General features: G+C 23.5%; 1 protein-coding gene across 5 annotated transcripts in view; it reads left to right on the top strand.

Annotated features, from left to right (window-relative positions):
* LOC411365 (beta-1,4-N-acetylgalactosaminyltransferase bre-4) overlaps window positions 1–23038 on the top strand; it is a 99904-nt gene that overhangs the window by 29347 nt on the left and 47519 nt on the right. For 2 of the 5 annotated variants that reach the window (XM_006557254.2, XM_006557255.3), the window contains exon 2: window positions 1910–1960. The exons of 1 other annotated variant lie outside the window; for it this stretch is intronic. The gene's annotated coding sequence lies outside the window, so the exon portion shown is untranslated. The remainder of the gene's footprint in view (window positions 1–1909; window positions 1961–23038) is intronic. 2 more of the 5 variants (XM_006557256.3, XM_006557253.3) reach the window with 1 other exon arrangement.

Here is a 23038-nt window from a genome sequence, read left to right as displayed (position 1 = left end):
TTTTAAATCAATTAAATACGAATAACGTCGTGTTATTAATACTTTTCTCTACTTCTTTATGTAAAAAATATAATTATAATTTTACAAATTTTAATAACCAAATAATGTGAAACTTTTTTTTAATTAATAAATTTGAATAATAAAAATAATAAAAATGAACAGATAAGAACTTACTGAAGAAGATTGATGATAAAATATTATTATTTCAAGTGATATGGAAATCGTTTCCTTATATATTTTAATTTCTGTGCAAAAAAAAAAAATATATGTACTATATTTTTTGCTTCGTAATTGTTATTCATACGATTTTATAATGGGTGATAAAATTGAAAGATATAACTTTCACATTTATTTTACTATTTATTACATCTTGTAAGTATGACACAATACTTAGAAAAAATTACAAGAGAAAGAAAATAATAAATATAAAAATTGAGATTTAAACTATGTCATTTTTAATTAGTTTTTTATAAAATTATTATTTATAAGAATACAGAACAATTCTTTTTCTTAATTCAATTTAAATATATAGAAAATAAAAAATAAAGTAATTTCCTCAGATACATTATCTCCATATTAATAAGTTTACATTAAAAAATTTTTCTACTGAAGTCAATATTCATAAAACTTTCAATATCTCTTAACATTATTATTGTGAATTCCTCTTAAATCAACATGTAATCATATATATAATATTTGAATACAATATTTAATAAATTTGATGAAGTGAGATCAATTTCATCCTGAATAAATTTCATTTTTATCAAGAGCAGATTTATATCGAAAATGTTTTCGACATTAGAGCGATACTTTGTTCACGATATTGTCCAATAAGTTTGGAATAAGCATATACGTTTTAAAGATCGATCGATTTTCGACTTGGACCCGGTCCAAATTGAAGCCACCGTGAAATCGCCTCTGCTGCCATACTTAGAATGCACCTTTTACATTTTATAAAGTGGATTTTATCCGTTCCAGGGAAATATTTTATAAATTGCAAGGGCAATCGATGATAGAATGGACGAAATAAGTGGAAAAAGATCAAAATAGAGCGAGCTTTTTCAATTTAATCTTTCTAAAATTCGATCTATACATGTTATTTTTCAAGAGTTTGAGATGAGAATAGAAGAAATACAAGTGGATATTTTAATTTTTATATTCAGTTTAGATAATCAGATGGAATTACAATGGAGAGTTCTAAGATTATAATTATTAGTTTATTTAAAATTTCTCGATGATTCAATTTTTTTATACAATATATTGTTATTTTTTCCATATCGTTTATTTAATATTAATGCACAACCATTCATACAATCATTAAATTTATGTTAATATTTAGAAATATTATTAAAATTCGTTATATTAAAGTTTTTTAATAAAACTGTACATAAGAAGATCAATTTTTATATAATTAACTAAATAATTCTGCTTTTTATCTTTTTTTCTTTTTTTATAATAAAGTTAATTTTTAGAGAGAGACATATATTTTTAAGAAAAGTAATAACCTTCGTTTATAATAAAAAATTATGTTCATACATGTTTCTCTTTATGGTTGTGTCATTATTTGAAAGTTAATGAAAGAGAAAAAAAATTCTCTCCTGTAATATTAGCATAGAATTATTATAATTAGTTTCATTTTCCTTAATTATAGATTATCTTGTTTTTCTTCGTCGTTTATTATAAATTTTCCACTATGATACACTCATCAAGTTAATGCAAAAATTATACATATTATCATTATTGATAACTTGAATTTTTCCTTATTTCTTATTATTTTTCTTATATATACAGATATTAGTGATATTTATTTTTTATTAATTTATTATGAATCTATTAATATTAAATATGAATTGTTAAACAAATGGTAGAAAAAGAAAATAAAATAAATGATTTAATAATTTTGTTTCAGCAGTTGCTGTAGAAGGGATATTCAATTGATGATATAATCCAGATAAATCCAGTAAGTTAAAAATTTATTATAAATAACTTTGCATTTTATCATAATCATTTAATTAATATTTAATCAAATATAATTTTTCTTATAAAAAAAATCTATTATATTTTTTTATCATATTTTGATATAAAATAAAAGAGTCAATTTGAGAGAAAAAATAAATAAATAAAATTGTGAAATTTAAAGATATCTTCTGAACCTTTCGTTTAGATTAAATTTTTCATTTATCAATTCTTAAATATACAATACAATAATCTACTTTTGATGAGAAGGTTTATTTTATATTATTTTATAAATAGATATGCATATTATATACTCGATAGAATAAAAAAATAATGAAACTGGTTAAGATAAAATATAAAATTGCGAATTTTTTATTTTTTTTCTTTTTTTCTTTTTAAAGTAACCTTCGAAGAATATAACATCGAATACTTAATTACTTAAAAGAATTTAAAATTCGCTTTGCTTGGAAAATTACTTTTTAAGAAAAAAGAAGAAAAAATAAAAAATTTGCATTCTCGTGTATTTTATATTTTTACTAATCTATGTCCAATGTATCTGTATGTGTTATTATATGTGTATATTGTATATTCTTACAATAGAAAGAAGATTAGAAAATTAATTAAAAAATTAAGATAATTAATTACGAAAGAAAAAAAAATATTTATTCATTTGTAAATATTTTTTTTCATATTTTTTTACGTATAAAGGAATCTTAATGAAGAAACATTGTTTATGGAATTTTTAATTTTTCCATATTTTTCATTTCTCGAAAAATAACATTTAAAAATTAAAAAAAAATGTATTATATTAACAACATTTATTAAAATTCCAAAAAAACGTTCACTAAATATTTAATCTTGTGCACAAAAGAATTTGCACACACAAAGCTTAATAAAAAAATTAAAATGAAAAACAATAGAAAGTTTTCAAAAGGAAGTTAGTTAAAATAATTTCTTGAAATGCATCAATCAATATCAGTATCAACATCTGTTTCTCTCTTCCTTTTTTTTTTTAAATTTATAATTTTATAGAAAAATCTCTTTCAATTTGAACGAATTACAAAATTTTCCAAAAAATTCTCCAGAACAAAAACACCAATTTTTTTATGTTTAACGCATATCACGTTAAAAAAAAATTCCACGTATAACCTGTCAACTGTAATTTACATACATTTTATTTCCAGCAATTCTTCCTTCAGAGCCGGTATATCGTGCAAATAATATTTTAACAGATTAACCGGAATATTGCGTTATTAGTTCAATAAGAAGTTCTCGTTCTCATTGTTAACGCGTGTGTGCGTGATTGCTGATGACTGTACCCGCAGGATACGTGCAATTTATGATAATGTAGCAGTTTCGCAGTAATCCTGGTGTAATTCGAGTTTTCTTGTTCGACTATGTGTTCATCGTGCATAAGGAACGTAGAAAAAGTTCTAAGATCTCTGTAGAGAAATTAACATATTTTTTTTTTCTTCCTTTTTTTTTTCATTTCCCTTAATTACAATTAATCCATAAAGATACGTTGTTATTATTATTATACATCACTCGAAATCACCTGTTATCACGTTGCACATGATCAAGAATTTTATCGCGTGTATTCATATAGCGATATGCAGACGGTATGTACAGATAATAATGTTTACCCTTGAAGTAGTCGCGTTTGTTAGTGCGTTGCACTTTGTTTAAAAAGTGACCCGTGAATCCAAATTTATCTTGTTAGATCTAATTTATCTTTCGTTATGTAATTACCTGATAGCTAAGTCGACTGGATCAAAAATGACATTGCGGTCAAGGTCAACAATGTTGGTAACGCGATATGAAACCTCGCATAGCAGCTCTTTGGATTTAGAAGATATAGAGTAAGACGTGTACAGGCTGTTATAGCGTATTTCGTGGGTTTAGATGGAGATAGAAAGGGACGCAGAAATATCTCTCTGGTTGAGGCTCACTTTACAGGCAATTTAAAAAATAAAATGAAAATGATGATTTTTAAAATTTACACAAAAGGAGGATATTTAAAAGAATATAATAGAGAATTTTTTTACATGAAATGTGCTTTCATGCGCAATGCAGCATATTATTATAATTTGTTTGCAATGGATGTATGATTTTATAAAGAAATGTATTTAGCTCAAAATGATGAAAATTTACGTATATATGTGCAACATAATGAATTATGCATTGAATATTTTTAGTAATTTGAAAGGGTAAAATCAACCCTTAAAATTTTTAACATTTTATCAAGTTTTAAGTACAACTTTGTCTCAGAATTTTTTCTTTTTTTTTTTTATAACAGAGAGATGATAGAACACTAAGTTCGAACATTTTGTAATTTGAAACTTTTCTCTATCTTATGTCATTACAGAATATTTAAAGAACCCTAAAACTTTGAGTCTTGGTATTCTTTCAACTGATATTCTGCTGAGGAAAAAAGGGCTTCATATAAGTGGTTCATAACCTTTTACCAAGAAGTTTCATTAAAGATAAAAAAATTTGTTTCAAAAAATAAACTTTTTTTTTTTATTTATAACTGAATCTTAAAATTTTGTGAATTATTTCAACAAAATAATATATTGATAGGAATTGCATATGTATTTATTACGTTATTGTAAAAAAAAAAAAAAATAAAATAAAAAAAAATTATACAAAATTAAAATTAAAATTTTTGGATTGTAGAATTTCTTGTAAGAAAACTTTTATTCTTCACTGTACTTATAATCTATAAGTTGTAATCCTTCTTGATGTCACTAATAACATTACAGGTAAGCAGTTAATGCGACATTAAATACTAGAAGATAAAAAGAGACAATGGAAATCAATCTATGGCTCACACTAGAAATATCACGTGTGATTTCACGCGACGTTGATATTAATGCATTTTTATCCTACGGTCATTCACTTGTTTCAATATCGAGGAAAAGCGATTATTAGTTAAAAAAAAAAAAAAAAAAAAAAAAGGCGAATAACACGTATTTAGATAATAGATATAAATCGTCAATATAATTCTCTTTTTATTTCGTATTTCGTATTCTCTTTTTACATACCATATATTTATTTATCCACGTCCAAGAATTAATAGTCACGCAATCTATTTTTATCGATGATATAGTATAATCAAAAGTAATTTTCTTTCTAATTGTTTTTCGAAATTATGGTTAATATACGATCAATTTAATTAATTTGCGATGTTATCGGGTTTAAATGTTTAGCTAATAAAGTTGAAAATGTCTTGGAAACGTTAATAATGAAAATTACGATAAATTGCAGAATAAATTACTGTCTTGTGAACGAACGTGTTTAACTTGTTATCTTGTTACCTTGAAAATATTACATCAATACAGCAATTAATTGATTAAATGTTAAAGGTCATGGTCTTGAATATATATATATATACATATGTATCGAAGATACATGTGTGTAATTAGTGTATTCGTGTTTTACTCTAATGTAATTTTATAATATATGAACTTGGAATACTGTTCTTGATCTTCAAATTAAGTTTTGAAATTAAGTTTCTTCGTTTGAATAAATTGAGTTAATTCAATGTTCCAGACTTTCCAAAATTTACATACATTCAATATTAAACATTTTAAATGATACGTTTTAAAAGATCTTATTGATAAATAATCAAGTTCAATTTTTAATTTTTTAATATTAATTTAACAATAATATAAGAAATGTCATCATCATATTTGATTTTATAAATTTTTCTAAAATATTGTTCACAACTATTGGGATAATAATTATTATACACGATAAGCAACATGAAGTTAAAAGATTGGATATTCCATGATTTTTTCGTTGATAGATTTTCAATAACGTAATTATTTGTATTTCACGAATTTTTGAAAAATCCGACGATAGATCTCGAAATATTTTTCGTAAAGTTAATGGAAAAAATTTTTTTTGTTATTTACAATTAATAAATCTTTAATAACACATCTTATAACCATTATCATAAAATATAAACAAGAAAAGATATCAATTTAAATAAAATAAATAATATTATTCATTTCACAACTGCCATTTGTAAATTTAAAAAATTTTTCAGTGAAAATCGGTATATTATGAATCATATTTATTAATATATGTAATAATAACATACTTTTTAAAGATTAATCAAAATCATGTTATTTGCTATTGTTATTTACAAATTGGAAAATTATATTTGTCTAAATGCACTTAAATATTCAAATTTTTATTATACATAATTACACATTATATTTTAATGTATATGTATTATGTAAATTTCAATACAAGTATACATTCATATACTTGTCCTCATACGATCTTATATGTTAGACAAACATGAAATAGGGATTTGTGATTTTCGTTGGACAAAGTCAAAATTGTTGGAAAAAAATTGGATGTAAATTTTTTTAATATATGCGTACTAATATTTGACATTGCGCGAAAACGGAAATTCACTATGTCATTGCTTGCAGAGTTAAAAAAGCAAATTTACCGAACTCGGTAGTATATAGTTTGTTTTCATCCGCAACGTTCTTGTACAAACTTGACGCAAGAATAGGTTAGCTTCTGGTTTCTAAAAGCACTCGCCTCGATTGTATATATCATATACAAAGTGTTTTTTCCTACTTTTCCAGCAGAAGTATTATCTGTATGTCCCCAAATAACAATTCTTAACAGAATTGTTAACAATTCAACAGAATGTTATATATAATATATTTAATATTATTTAATTTATATTTATTTATATATTATATATAATATATTTGTGGAACGTTTTGAAGAATTTTGAATATTTTAGAGAAGAAGAAAGTTGCAATATAAAAAATGTTGATCGAGATTTATTTATTAACACATTTAATTTTATACATATATATATATTTTTTTCAATTATATATAATTGAATCGAATTTTGAATGAAATTTCTCATTATTACGTTGAAAAATTCTAATTATAAAATTTCTTCAAATAAATAATATTTTCAAAAATTATAGTAAAATATCTGAACTTTTTTATTGTATTTTAATTATTTATTACTTTATTTATTCAGTTATAAGCAATTTAAGATCGAATTAGATGCAAGGGTGTGTGAAAGGGAATTATTTCTATTTAAGTTTGGTTTCATTTAATGTAAATTGTTTATAATTTAATAAATAAATCTTAACCGACATTTTTGTCGCAACTTTCGTATTTTTTTCTTCTCTCCACGAATATATTAACATCCTGTGTCCATTTTTTAAAAGTTTGATTTTATGTTCCGATAAAGTTTGGATTAAGTTTGTATCAAGTTTGAGTTAGGTTTAGTATATAGATTTAGTGCTAAGTTTACTATATCATAGAAATAATTTAATTTAGTAGAATAATATTCCTCATGAAGATCCAAGTAAACATGAGATTATATCTAAGTTAAGTTTCATCGAAAATAAATAAATGAAAAAAAAGAGAGAATAATATTTAATTTAATTGTGGAATTTAAACATAAAATCGAATCAATCATTCAATTTTCTCTAAATGAAAAGATTTTATTCCATACGTTTTGTTTATTATTCGTAACTAACCATATCTAGAAATAAACCAATTTCACTTAGAAAGATTTTTCAAACTTCATCCGTTTGAAAACGAAGCTTTAAAAATGCCATTCTTTTTCCTTTTTCGACATTATTATTTTTTCATCTGCAAAAACATCATCCGGCTGATTTCGGAGATATCCTATACGTTATACCTTCACGAATAATAAGTAAATACGCATGTGTATGTCACGGTGCTAGAAAAACTGTCGAGGTTATTTCGTGGTAGCCGCGCACGACCCTGAAGAAACAAATTGCACGTCTGACCTAGCTTCGTGCCACATTTGTGTACACAACTTGCTCTAATCCGCGGCAACTCCGTTTCCTTGAGAAACTTGATGCGCAATATGCCAACCTCTTCCAGCTAATTACAAGCTGACCCTTTCGAAACATTAAGAGTATACTATTAAACGTTGTATTAAATTAGGTCTTTCTTTTCCCCTATTTTCGCCTCTTATAACCTTTTACAGATTGTCTCTATTTATCATCATCAATCTTATTAATGGTATAATTTTATTGTATATATATATAATATAAATATAATATATATAAATATATATAATATAATAAAATATAATATAATAAAATATATATAACACATAATATATAATATATAATATATAATATATAATATATAATATATAAAATATATAAATATATATTATATATTTTAGAGACACCATTTATTTTAAGGATTTAAGGATACATATATTAAATAGATTGTAGATATGCTTGAAATCATTTAAAGATTTTCAAAAATCTTCCTTTAAAATCTCTGAAATTGATGGTTTTTCAAGTATTGAAAGTTTCAATAAATAGTCTCTCGAAAGTCTCAAAGGAATTCGAAACTCTTGAGAGAGTTAATCTGCTTCTGCTGTACTATCTATCTCGCACTCTTCGCGAAGTGCAGAAATCAAATTGATAAAATGAATAATGCGAGTAAAATGATTGAGATTTTCAATGATTCCAATCGGTCAAGATTTTACGATTATTGATACGTTCATCTCTTTTAGGAATTTTTAAATTTCAATATACTTAAGTAGATTTAAATATAAATTTATCGCTTGATGAATGCACGATATTTATTTTTTGAAGTGATTCATGCATTGTAAATCATATGTATAATTATAAAGTTTTTAATTTTTCTGTATATTAATTGCCGTGAAAAAATCTTTAAATTAGAACTTAAATTCAATTAAATTATATAAGTCGAAGTTATTTCGTGTAATTTTTAAAATATAATAAAAAGATTTTTATATAAGAATTGCATGATTCGAAAGGAGAATATTGTACAATGATATATACATATCTTTATCAGTGCAAATATTTGATCAATTTTAAGATCAATTTTTGTTATTTTTTTTTTTTAATGGAATACTATATTTTTTACACGAAAGAATCGAAAAATATTAAATTCTGTATAAGAAAATATTAATTTTTATTTAGTTTTTAATTAATTTCAACGAATTTTTTTAATTCAATGATACAAAATAATATTTTACTTTGAAAATTAGTTTCAGTTTATTTTTTCAGTTTATTATAATTCATATTATTATATTATCGTAATTATTATTAATAAAGAACAAAATTTTGTTTAGAAATAATTCTTTTTTTTATTTATTTTTATAAATTGATGGTAATTACGTTATAAATGCGTAATAATTATTAGATTATTAATTATTAATTTTAGTAAAAGAGTTAATAAGTAAAAAATATAATTTTTCATAATAAATATTATTACTAATAATAAATAAATTAATAATAAATTAATAATATTTATTAACGACAAGTTATTATTATTAATATTATTAATAATAAAAAAAATATTCATTTATTATTATATAGTTATTTAATAACTAACTAAAGTATAAGTATTATTTACTATATCGATTATTAAAAGGTTAAAAAAAATATTTTGAAGGGATTAATCTCTCGTTTGATATTTATTCTTTTATTTTCTGCTCATTTTTATGAATTCTTGTCCTTTTTCTCTTTTTCTATAAATAAAAAAAAAATACAGATAAATATTAAAGATTAATTATAGATAATTAAAGATAAGATAAAGATTAATTAAAGATAAATATTAATATTAAATTTTTTCTTTTTCTATAAATAAAAAAAAAATACAGATAAATATTAAAGAAATACGCATTTTAAAACGAATGCAGAAATAATTATATCGGATAACAAAAATAATGTTATCGTTGTGGTTTTGATATTTTCATTTGCTTGTTAATTGACCAAGAAATCATTCGATAAAAATAAGTTTATATTTAACAATTTTGATAACAAGTAAAACTTATAATAAACTTATAAATTTATTTATTTATTATATTGCGTGATTAATTGAATATAGATAAAATCACAAGTTCTAAATAATTATAAAAATTAAATTTAAAATTATAAAATTTAAATTTACATTTACATTTTATTTTATAAAAATAAATTATCGATTAATAAATTATTAGGAGATAAAAAATCCAAAATTTATGGCTGAATATTTTCTTCCATGAAATTACTGAATATTTATTTATGTTTTGTGAAACACTTAATAAATTTATTTAACATTTTAACACCTAAAAATTTTGTTTTCAAGTTTTTGTAATAAATTCTTTGAATAATTCTTAATGAATTATGAGTAATTACGAACAATGATAAAGGAGATAAACATGATAAATATCTTACACAAGTTTGATAATAAACTACCATAATTTTTCGAGATAAATGTGGAAAAAAATAAACAATTATTTATATTTATTATTCTTATATCACGAGTATGAGCTTAAAGGTGTTAACAATATTAAATTTTTTTAATGATGGAATTTTATTTTGAAAGTGTATATTTATTTGCTTTAATTAAAATCACGTTTTATGAATAAATACATCCACTGTAAATTTAAATTAATTATAACAATTAATTACAGCATCTAAAAATGGCAAATACTAATATTAAATATTTGAAATACCAGTAATATTATTTTTAAAAAGTAATTAATTAATTAATGTAACATTATATAATATAACAATAACATATGCAACACATATTGATTAAGATTTATTATTTAAATTGTAGTTTAGTTGTTAAAATGATGCTTTAACGAACACGTTGTTTGTGAAACAGATACAAACGAAAGAATAATTAAATTGAAAGAAGAAATAACTTCAATTTCGTTCTACGTTAATTCATTTAACGTCGACAATATAACAAGATTTTTTATTTTTTTTTATTAAAAGAAATATATTTTTCGTTTCTTTTTTCAATTTTTATGACAAAAGATATTTTTTTCTTTTTTTTTTACGAGACAATTCTATATTTATCATTATTCCAAAAATTAATCATTTATCCAATATAGACATACTCGTGTATCATTAAAATTAAATCTTTGTGCAAACACTCGTGATAATGTACAGAGATTTTGGACGACTTTAATATAAAAAATGACAAACAGAGACGTTCGTATGCAGAAATATTAATTGGAATTTATTTTTCAAATCATGAATATTTTAATTTTACATTGAGATAAAAAGCAAAAAGGAAGGATAAAATATAACTCTATCCCCTTTTTGCTTTATTGCAATGCAAAATTAACAAGTTAATTTGAAAAATAAGCTTCGACGCACATTTTTCCATTTTTATTTTAGAATCATCCCTTAAATTTTTTAACTTAACAGCATTTCGTTCCGTACATCCTGCGTCGAATAACACAAAATGGGCGTAACTGATAAGCGAGACTCGATATTATATTTGGAAGAAAACGCCCATTTGACGAAACTGTACGCATTAAGAGATAAAAAAAAAAAAAAAAAAAATTCAAAATTATACGTATCTTTTATTTAGCTAACTTCCTCTTTTTAAAATAACATATCATTAAGCTCTACACTTTTCTAGGTTAAATATGTTTTTTCACAATCTCTCGATCGGTGAATATTGATCTACAAATGCTCGTAATTGGAGTGTAATCATACGTATATGAGGTTATTCGTGTCTTTAATCATTTGCAATCATGCAGTTATATTAATAGATATCGGAGTAATTTTAAATTATTTAATATTGATCTGGAATTTATTTATACAGCTACAATTTCAACGATAAATAACACAGTGGTAATAATAAATATATCCATAGATAATGTCTAAAAAAATATAGATCTTTTCTTTTTACGAAAGAAATATATTATCCTCTTTGTTTGTTTCTCGATGACATTGTTAAAATGTTTCTGATTTTAATCTTCTTAAAGACATTCGTTTATTGTTTCAAAATGATGATTCTTGAGACGTGTCTTTTCGATTTTTGAGAAAATAGCTATATGGATTAGTTAGAAGAAAGTTGTGGAATTATAAAAATTTAATTAAGGAAATTCGTATAATGTTGTTTCATTTTTATAATAGTAATATTACACTCTTATTAAACTCGTTGTTAAATCATTTGTCTTATTCCAATCGAAATAAAATCGATAGTGAAGTGTAAATATCAAAAAGAAAAAAAAATGATATTTGTATAATTTTGGTAAATATTTTATTATTTTTTTAAGTGAGACAATAAATAAAAAGATATAATAGAACAATCAAATTTATTAAAAGCTTTAATCTCAATGTAAATATTGGAGCAAATATTTTTCTTTTGTTCTAAGAGAAATATTGGAAATATTTTGATTGAGATAATTTTGTGGCAAATTACAAACGTGTAAGTAAGTTTTCTCAGTTTCTGTTGAAATTTTTAGTCAAAAATGACAAGATAGACTGTCAAAATGAGTAAAAATATAAAAATCAATTCTGAACAGAATAGAAAATGAATATTTAGATTTATCTGTGTTCAAGTGATGAAATATTGTGAAATATTCTGAACATTTTGAAACACAGTATATTCTCTATAAATTTCCAAAAATATTCAGACACTAATATTATATTTTTTTTAATTATGAAAATATTAATACATCTTTAAAAACATTAAATATTATATAAATAATATAACAAAAAAAGATTTATAATTTTTAGAGTGGGAATCAAAAAAAAAAAAAGAAAAATTAATATTTTCAGAGTTATAAATTATTTTTTGCTTTCATTAAACCTAATAACTTCACTGTTCTATTCAAATCATGCCATGTGTAAACGTTGGATTATTTTTCTTTTTTATTTTATACGTAATTACATTATACATAATTAGAATTATTAAAAAACATTATCAAATAAATATTGTAATAATTACTCATCTTCAATCGATCGATATGTAGTTTATAAATAGAAAATCAAATTAAAATTTTTTCACAATATAAAATAAAAATAATATGATATTAAAATTCCAAAAAATAATAAAAATGCATTTTATTTTTTTAACAGATACGCATTAAAATAACGTCAAAATTTTACATAGAAAAATATTCAATAGGAATATAAAACAAAAAATTCATTTTTTTGTATTTTTTACTTTTTTTGCTTATTTCCACGTAGTAACCTTATCACTTATCTATGATTCATTCGTATCGAACCGATTAAAATAGCCAATTATAATTACTTAATGCATTTGAACATTTTTCAAACTTGTTTTTACTCGAAAAGAAAATTCAATTTTATTCTACGTAGTTTTTCACTCGTAGAATCAACTCGATTGTTACTTACAGAACTATTACAGTTACTTATATCGAAAGTATTTCTAATTTCATCACTTGTTTCTATATTCGGCTACTATAGCATTAGATATGCACAAGTAGATTCTATGCAGGTTACCTAATAGTAGAAGATTTATTAATAGTATGTTTTGATGAGATCATAAGGTTTATGAAGATATTCTCAATACGAACCAAAATGAAATCAAAATCAAGCATTACACAAATATTAATTATCAAAATTTAACTAATAGATAGATAATAAATACTTTATCTAATTGCAAGAAATTACTGATGTACGACAGAAAAAAAATACAAAATATAAAATGTTAAAATAATATGAAACTTTATTATTAAGAAAAATTTTAAAAATTGTACGATATTATTGAATTATAAACTATATAGAATTAAAAATAAAATTGATGATAACTCTTTCAAAACGAAATTTCCTTTAAACAATAAATGCGTTATTAATATTATATAATACATAAAACATCAATTATCGGAACTCCTATTAATGGAACGATCGATTATTGGAATTTCGAGTAACGAAAAATCCAATTATCGTTTAACCGAACGATGTTGCCTAAGAAGTTATGCATTTATGTTGGATATATGTTTTCATTTTGGCTCTGCTTCCTTTCTCTATCTCTCTTTCTCTTTTGCATCCTCTGATTATTATTCATCGTCTGTAACAGTGCTTCCCAACCTTTTCAGCATCGCGATTGCCTTTTCTATATTTAAATAATTTACCTCCTTCTTCTATATAAGGCAAGGAAAATTCAGAAAATTAACACGATTTTATGGCCGTGGATGATTAATAACGCTTCTTTTGAATTAAATGGTAAGAGGATGAGATAAGGGACTGACATTGCTATAGAAACCGCTGTAAAATATATGGAAATATAATTATATTAAAATAAAGATACTAAAAATTATCAATATTGTTTATTAATTTAAAATAACAAATATTATAAATGAAATAAATATTTAATTGTTTATAATATTTAATTCGTGATCATTTTTTTCCTTTTAATATAAAAATATAAAATAAAACAATATTTTGAATTAAATTTGAATTAAAATAGATAAAAAAAAGAATAATAATATTGACGTTTTTACTTTGAAGAATAGTTCATCCATTTAGATATCAGGAATCATTAATTATGCAATATCTTTATTATTAATTATTTATAAATTATATTAATTCTATTTATATTATTTATACATATTGAAAAATCTATGAAGAAAATATTTAGTACAAATAAAAAAATATAAATAGATTAGAAAGAATGAAATTCCAAATAAATAATCAGCAAATCATCAATTTAGTATAATATAAAAGAGAATAAAAACGAGAAAATAGATTGTGTTAAAAATTCATTGAGCAAAATTATATAACATTAAAAAAAATTATTCGATTAAAAGACTAGAGAAAAAATTATCAACGAATATAGAATATGGAATTCTTTAAATGTTTTATTAATATCGTTGAAAATATTACAACAATCTCTAAAAATTATCTTATTATTCCATCTCGAAAAAAGAAAAGAATTGACTTATATTTAACGTAAAAGAAAAGGAAAAGAAAAAGTACGAATTAACAGCGGTATTTAACATTGACATCTAAAAGAAAGTCGCGAGGAATCCGCATTAAACAGAAATGAAACGGAATGAGGTCTTTTCACCAAGATTTCCTTTTCAACCCCGTCATTTTCCAAGCTGAAATGATGCGTCGAAGTTCGCAGGAAAAGGCAGCACCCCCACGGAGGGGTGGGTGGGTCGCGGTTGGCTACGGGGATAAGAGAAAACTGAATCCATGAGAAAGAGAGAGAGAGAGAGAGAGGGAACGCGGTGCATTTTAATTCAAGGTTCTTGAACCTCCTCTCACTCACTTCCATCTTCACTCTCGCCCTTCATTTTATATCCTCTTTAGGTTTCCTGCCCTTCGGGAAAAGTTTACAAGATGAGTACCCGGCAAACCCCTCGCGCATTCATCCTCGGCTATTTGTACTTTTCTCCATACAACGGACCTGTTCTTTCGCCTCTACGCCTCTTTATTCCCGTCCTCGCTTCCGTTTTCCGTTTTCGCGGCTTTTATCTTAATATTTTTGCGACTCTCGCCCAATTCTCTTGCTCTCCTATCTCTTCAGCCAACAGTAAGGGTTATACGGATACACACGATTACGATACGTATACGTATATATGCGTTTCCTTCGTTTTTTCGAAGTGTGAACAACGAGGATGGACGTGTAGAATCGTCGCGTTAACAATTTTTTATCTATGAATCGCGAAAAAGCTTTTTGACGTCTTTGCTTTCGCGTTTGCATTCTTCGAGCGTTTACTTACGAGAAAATCTCTTCCTTTCTTCTTTTATCGACGCGTACGAAAGCGAGTTGCAACTCGGTCGGTAACAATTCGCCGTCGAAATTTCTTTTCCCACGATTATTTTCTTGCGTCGATTTGTATACACTTTGCACTCATTTGCGTCCATTTCTGATTCTATTATTCGATTCATTGTACAGTCAAAAATCGTTCAAAAGTTTGGAACCAAGTGTTTTTTCCGGGAAACGAAGAATCTTTAAAAAAATTATGAAAGTTTATAATAATATATTAATATATTGGAAATATTATAATACCGTTACTGCTAATGTTAATTAAGATAAAAATAGAAAAAATGAGAAAACTCAGATTAATTATCTATCAATTACATCAATTTAATTACATCGATTAATTAAATTAATTAATTTCAAAATATAAATTAACTGTTCAAGTAAATAAAGGTAAATAAAATTAAAAAGAAAATATATTAATATGCATTAAACATTACTTTTAAATATTACTGCTATTTATATAATGTAAATGTTTTGAATTGTAATTAAATTAACACTTAAATTAAAAGAGAAACATTCAATAATTTTAAGTATTTATATACTTGTAATAAAATAATATAAGATGTAATGCAAATACAATTTAATTTTTATAAATGTGATAGTAATTTTTTAAAGTTATACCAAAAAAAAAAAAATAATAATAATTTTAAGCATTTTTATATTTGTAACATTCTTATAATATGCAAAATAATAGGAGATTATGATAATTTTCAAAACAAATACAATTTATTTTTTATATTAAATTGTATATAATAAAATATTACAAAACCTGCCAATGTTCCCTCAATTTATAATATCACAATTGAGGATGTGTCATTAGCATTCACTTGAAGGTTACGGATGTCATCAAGGTCGAGTAATTTAAAGTAAAATTCATTTGAAAGTCATAATGGTATTGGGGAAAGAATATTATTCAGGTTATTTCCTGTCGACCTGTTTAAACCGCAAAGATTAATTATAATTCTCGTAATAACTTTTTTTTTTCTGTATATTTATCCTTCAATGTCCATTTTATATTAATAACAATAGAATTTTTCTGCATAATAACAATTCAAAAACGAAATATTTTAAATCATTATCATTAACAAATGATGTGATACATATATATTTATATATATCTATTATTATCATTTTATATGACTAAGAAAAATAGATAAATAGAATATTTTTAGAATTTTTGATATATACAAATAGAAATAATAATATAATATTTTTGAACGATAAAAGTATAACAAACTTTTACATGGAAAAAAATAATATCAATTTCATATTATATTAATAATTATTAGATTTCAAATATTTATGCAAATTAAAAATCTACTTTATTTTTAATAAAATATATATTTTATTTTTAATAATATTTTGTACTGGATATCTTTTTGTATTTTTTTATTTTTTTTTTTTTTTACATTTAAATTTTCCATAAATTTCTGTAATTTAATAATAAATCATACAAAAATTTCACCGAAATATAAGAAAATAATACTTCAAATGAGCAATATATTGAACTTACTATTGCATATAATATAAATATTATATTAATTCAATTTGTTATTAAATATCTTAATAATATATATGAATCATTTTTAATTGCATCATTGCGTTCAAACAGGAAATCAATATTTTTTACAAATGTAAATATTATTTGATCGCGATTCACATATTAATATAACAAAATATTATTTTCAAATAGTATTTCATTTATAAAAATATTTCAATTTTCTGGCATATTTGTTTTAAGCTATTTCATATTCTCATGGGCTTTGGCCATTCTGAAAGAGAATTTATATTGCGTTTTTCACTCATCATTCGGATTGGAACCAATCGAATCGATTAATGAATTATTCACGATACTTTGAACAATTTGAAAGTGCTATTCGCGGGACGATCCGATCAAATTTTCAAGCGAGAAGTTTAATACAGCGAAGATCGATTTAGCCGTCTGACGAGATGAAAATTTCTCGATGTATTGCAAAGTAAAAGACGATTCCGTGAAAACTTTTCCGCCAACTCTCTCCTTTTCAAACCTCTCTTTTCCAAATGTTCTTGAAACTACAGCGAAGGACAAAAGTTTTCGCGCATCTATCTTACAAGAAAATTCACTTAACCCAATTCTAATTTTAATAAAAATTTTGTGTGAATGTAGAGCATAATAAGCATGGGCTATCACGTATATAAATATAATTTAATATTTATTTTTCTCATAAGAAAATCTCTTTGAGAGAGTGAAATTAACTTTCAAAGTATTTTGTCTTGTCAAGTTTTTAAAATTTAAATTGTAAATCTTTTTTCACAACAGAATATTAAAAATAAATAAATTCTGAACATTTTGTAATTTGAAGTTTTTCTTTATCTTGCAGTATTAAAAAATTGTGTTTAAAATTTTTTTTGTACTGCACTAAAATTTTAAGTTTTCACATTTTTTTAAATTATATCTCTAAAAAAAAATTGCATATAATTTATCATAATGCTTATTCATATAATTTTATTAAAAATAAAAAATTAATTTATAATTATATTTTATGGAACATAATGGATTGTAACAATTTTTTTTTATTATTTTATTATTAAATATAGATATTTAATAGAATAAAATTTTTAATTATAAAATGTATTTAGTACTGTAAAAAAAATTTTTTTTTACTTTCATTCTATCCTCTTAAAGAGATTTCTTTTCAATAAAAATTATTTCATGTATGACTCGTTGTGTTTTATAAACACATGAATTTTTATTAAATTTATTTTAGATTAGATGAATTTCCTTATAAAATAATATTTTAAAATTTTTATTTCTCACTGTATACAATCCTTGACAGAAAATATTCGATCATTCTTTATAAAATTTATAGATTTTTATATTTTTCTATTATATTTGTCTATTGTTTCTCTGTGTTGGTCGATTTCGTTGAAATTTTCAGCATGTGTAACTGATATAAATCTATAAAGTGTATTGTTTAATTTTTTATCATAAGTTCAGATAAAAAGCAAAAACATATTTTTTTCAAAATTATTTTCACACATTATCTGATAAATTTATCAAGAAAACTCAAGTTTCGTTCGATTTTAAAATAGTTATTGTATTTTAAAGGATGATCGAATATTTTTTTGAAGGGAAATTGTATTCTCTCCAAGAATTGTATTCTTCTCTTTCCACTTTTTTTTTTTTTTAGAATTCAAAGAGATCTCGATTATTTGGAACATGTGCATGCAACGCATGTACAGTTGTTTCGTTGGTGAATTGAACTTATACACTTTGAAAATGTTTCAGAAGAAACTTTGTACTCAAACTGCCTGCGAAACATTTTACGTTAAAGTGATGTAAAGGATGTTAATATATTCGTGGAACATTTTCGAAGAATCGAAAGATGTAGAAATACAGAAATTCTTTAGTTAAGATTTTATTAAAATATTCAAATTCACTAACAAATGTGTTAAGTTGAAATAATAAAAATAGTAGAAAAAATTAATAATTAACGAGTAATTAAAAATAGATTGACATCTGATTTATAGAATTCATAATATTATAAAATTACGAAACTCGAAATCTTCTTTACAAATTTTTTTAATAAATTTTCGAATAATTTGAAACAATATATATATATAAATGAGTTTGGACAAGTCTTAACAAAAATTCAATTGGATCGTTATTAATTAAATAAATTGATATCGTCACAATATTACTTAAACAAGATATTCAAATTTTATATTTCGAAAAGTTGAAAAGTTTTATTTTTAAATTTTCAGCGATTTTAATTTCTATTCCTAAAGTTAAAAGATCGCAATCGAGGTAAAATTTCACAGAATTTTATTGCTTGAAAGTTTTTGCACAGCATGTGGGACATGAAGTTCTGATTAGTTTGCCTTACGATTAAAGCTTTGTAGCTTTGTGAATTTTAGTATTACATTATCTACCATCTTTGCCATATGAATATTTGCCTGTTGATACAGGAAACTCTCGAGATTCAAATTGTGTGTTGCATTCATATTTTATCCTGCTGTTAGTTGGTCAATATGAAAACAGTATTCCGCTGTACGTACTTCCGTTCACACGACTAAGGTAATTCCTTAGAAGAAATGGACTCTGCTTGTGAAATAACTGGTGTATAATTTTTGAAATATCCGCTAGATGTCAGAATGTATTGTGTACGTACTTTTATATCGTTTTTATATCTTTATTTCTTATGAAGCAAGAAATAACACGTGTTTTATTTCTTTGAATTTTTAATAAAGAATTCTTGTTTATTAATTTTATATTTGTTAAAAATCAAAATACGTATAAATATTATATAATATTTTGTTTCTCCGTATTTTTAATTATTTATAACCTAAAAATTATCAAATATTGTCTTGAGTAATTAATTGGTAATTAGTATGTTTATATCTCTTTTAGAACAAAAGTTAATAGATAACTTATTGATTTTATGTTAGTATAAGAAATCTTGAAAAGATTATTAATTATTAATCAAATATTATTATCATCTCAAGAAAATTAAATCTATTTTTCACATGATAAATTATTTCTCCATACATGTCATCAAAATACTTTCAAATAATTTCTCTTATACAGAAATTTTGTATCCATTCATCGATACAATAATAGTTATTGTATTTTAAAGGATGATTGAATATTTTTTCCCAAGAATTGTATTCTTCTCTTTTCACTTTTTTCAAACAATATAATATAATATAAATATTTCAAGCAATCTCAGATAAATATATATATTGAAATTATCATATTATTGCAAAAATTAAGAAGAAAAAGATCGAATTTAGCGCTTCTTTCGAACAGAAAATTGTCAATATTTAGATCAAATTAATACACGCATCCATCTTTCTTATATTTCACACATCGACGCGACTGTCAAAATTTATTTCTCACATTAATATATTTCGTCGAGCGACATCAAATTTATCTCGGGTAAAAATTTCCTGGCAAAAAACAATTTTTTGCAATTCGACGAGCTTTATTGAATGTGAAAATTCCCCCGTTGACTTGCCGGATAATCGAGTTCCTGTTACGTGTATTGTCGTTATCAGGGGATTCACGTGTATGTACCTACCTAACATCTTCAGACTTGTGTATAAGAAGCACTAGCAGAAGCTTGCGTTGTTCGAAGAAAAGCACGAGAGAGGAGAAGAAGAAGAAGAAGAAGAAGAAGAAGAAGAAGAGAGGAGTAAAGACTAGTTGATGCTATGGTCGCCATGACGATGGTTATCGATCTCTCGTTTCGCAACCCCCTGTATCATGCCTCTCTTTCTTCTTCTCGTTTCTCTACATTTTCATCTTCCTTCTCTTCCATTTTCTTTTCTTCGATTATTTTATCCCATTCTTTCTTCAATATATATATATATATATATATACATATATATATATATATAGGTAAAACATATATATATATATATATATATATATATATATATATATATATATATATATATATAGGTAAAACATATCCTATAAATGCAGCTGCTATTGATATTAAAAGAATAATAATTCCAATACTTCAAACTCTATTTAATTTATATGAACAATAAAATATATTTCGTCTAATATGAATATATATAACTAAGAAATAAAATGATGCTCCGTTTATATGAATTAAACGGAATAATCATCCTGAATTTATGTCTTTTATAATATTGGTAATTGATCAGAATGCAATATTAATATTTGGACAGTAGTGTATTGATAAAATAAATCCAGAAATGATTTGGATTATTAAAAAAATTCCAAGAATTGATCCAAAATTTTATATATAATTAATATTTACAGGGGTTGGTAAATAAATTGTTGATATGATTATTTTTAGGAATTCATTGGAATTATATATATATATATATATATTAATTGTCTGTATTATTTATTTTTCCTTCTTTTTTTAATTACTTTTACAATTATTGATGAATAATTGAATACTGTGGTGCTTCACGTGGAACTGTGGTGTTCTTCAAAGTTTTCAAGAGTGGAAACTTCTATTTAAGTGACAAACTAGTTACTTAAAAACTTTGATTGACAAAATTGTAAGTTCAAACTTACTTTATTAGGCTAAGATATATATGTGCATAGAAGATGTATCTTGTATAATAAATGTACATTTGTACATCATGAATTTTCTCGATAAACATTTGTAATGTTTGTAATGAAATAGTATATGATGTTTGAAAAATTTCAAAGTTCAAAAAAAGTTTGTTTAAATGAAAGAAATTATGGATTGACTTTTGTATTATATCTTATGAAATCTTTAAATTAGATAAATCAAAATATTTATCCTGAAAATGTTAATATGATTAAATGGTTAAGTTAATCTTCTAATTTGAGAATACTCAATAGAATATATTTGTGAATTTGTGTTCCATATTAGTTGAGATCTAATTCTGTGAGTTAAATAAATATTTAATAATTGTGATTATATTGATAGAATTAATCAAATAAAATATCAAGTTTTATTTTCAGCTTGTAATACTTTTCCTTATAGATTGTTATAGATTTTTTTCTAAAGAGTTATTGCTGTCACTTTTAGTTAATAGATTTTTAGTACATAATTATTTTAATGTAATTAAATTGCTATCAAAAATATTGCATAGCTGATTCTTTCTAACTAACTCAAAGACAATTCCAATAGTTATTCCATTGCAATCTATTACCTTTTCAAGGATAAGCTTTTTTTTTTGTATCTGAGTTATTTATATTGATAATTATTTTTTTCATTATTCACAAAAAAATCTGGAATATCTATCGAAATTTTCACCTCAATATAAAATATATTTCAATTTAAAGTTTATAAAATTTACAAATTCAATTAAAATATTTATTGAATTAATAATTATATATATATGGATTAACAATTTCTTATAGAAAATATATCACCACTTAAAAGGACAAAGATCTAGATCTTCATATGATTTTTATCACATCCATTTAAAGAAAGAATTAATAACACCAGAATATTCCATTTTAAGCATTTCTTTCTACAAGATTTTTATAGCAAAAAAAAAAAAAAAAAAAAATCAAAATATCAAAATCAAATGAATCATTTGTATAATTGTTTAACAAGTTTACAAAAATAAAAATCTTACTTCGAAAGAATTCATAAATTGGAGAAGAATTTTAATCTGGACGTAAACAACTCGGGTTTATCCACTTAGACGATTATTTTTTTTTTTTCTTTTTTTCTTAATTTCCTTTAACTTCGTACAACGAGAAGAGGCACATGAATTATTCGAATAAAAAAATTGCAAAAACCTGTACGGATCGAAAAAAAAATAAAAAATTTAGAGAAACGATTGAAACTCGAGAGATTTATAGGCCACGAGCATCGATTCATATTTCCTAGATAGATATTTCGCGAGAACACGAACCTGGAGCAATATCCTTTATTCGCCCATATAAATTCGCTTTTTGCTATTTACGAGTACAGTCTGTTCAACCCGGCGATTCTGATTGGTCGTTTATTTGATATATTCGATGATCGTTTGTTAAGGTAACGGAGACATTATTTCACTTTATACGCATCTCTCGATGATTCGATTCACGAAACGAGTCACGAAA

The sequence above is a fragment of the Apis mellifera genome, linkage group LG3, assembly GCF_003254395.2.
Source record: "Apis mellifera strain DH4 linkage group LG3, Amel_HAv3.1, whole genome shotgun sequence".
NCBI classification, from domain to species: domain Eukaryota; kingdom Metazoa; phylum Arthropoda; class Insecta; order Hymenoptera; family Apidae; genus Apis; species Apis mellifera.
This window is presented reverse-complemented; position numbering and strand designations above follow the sequence as displayed.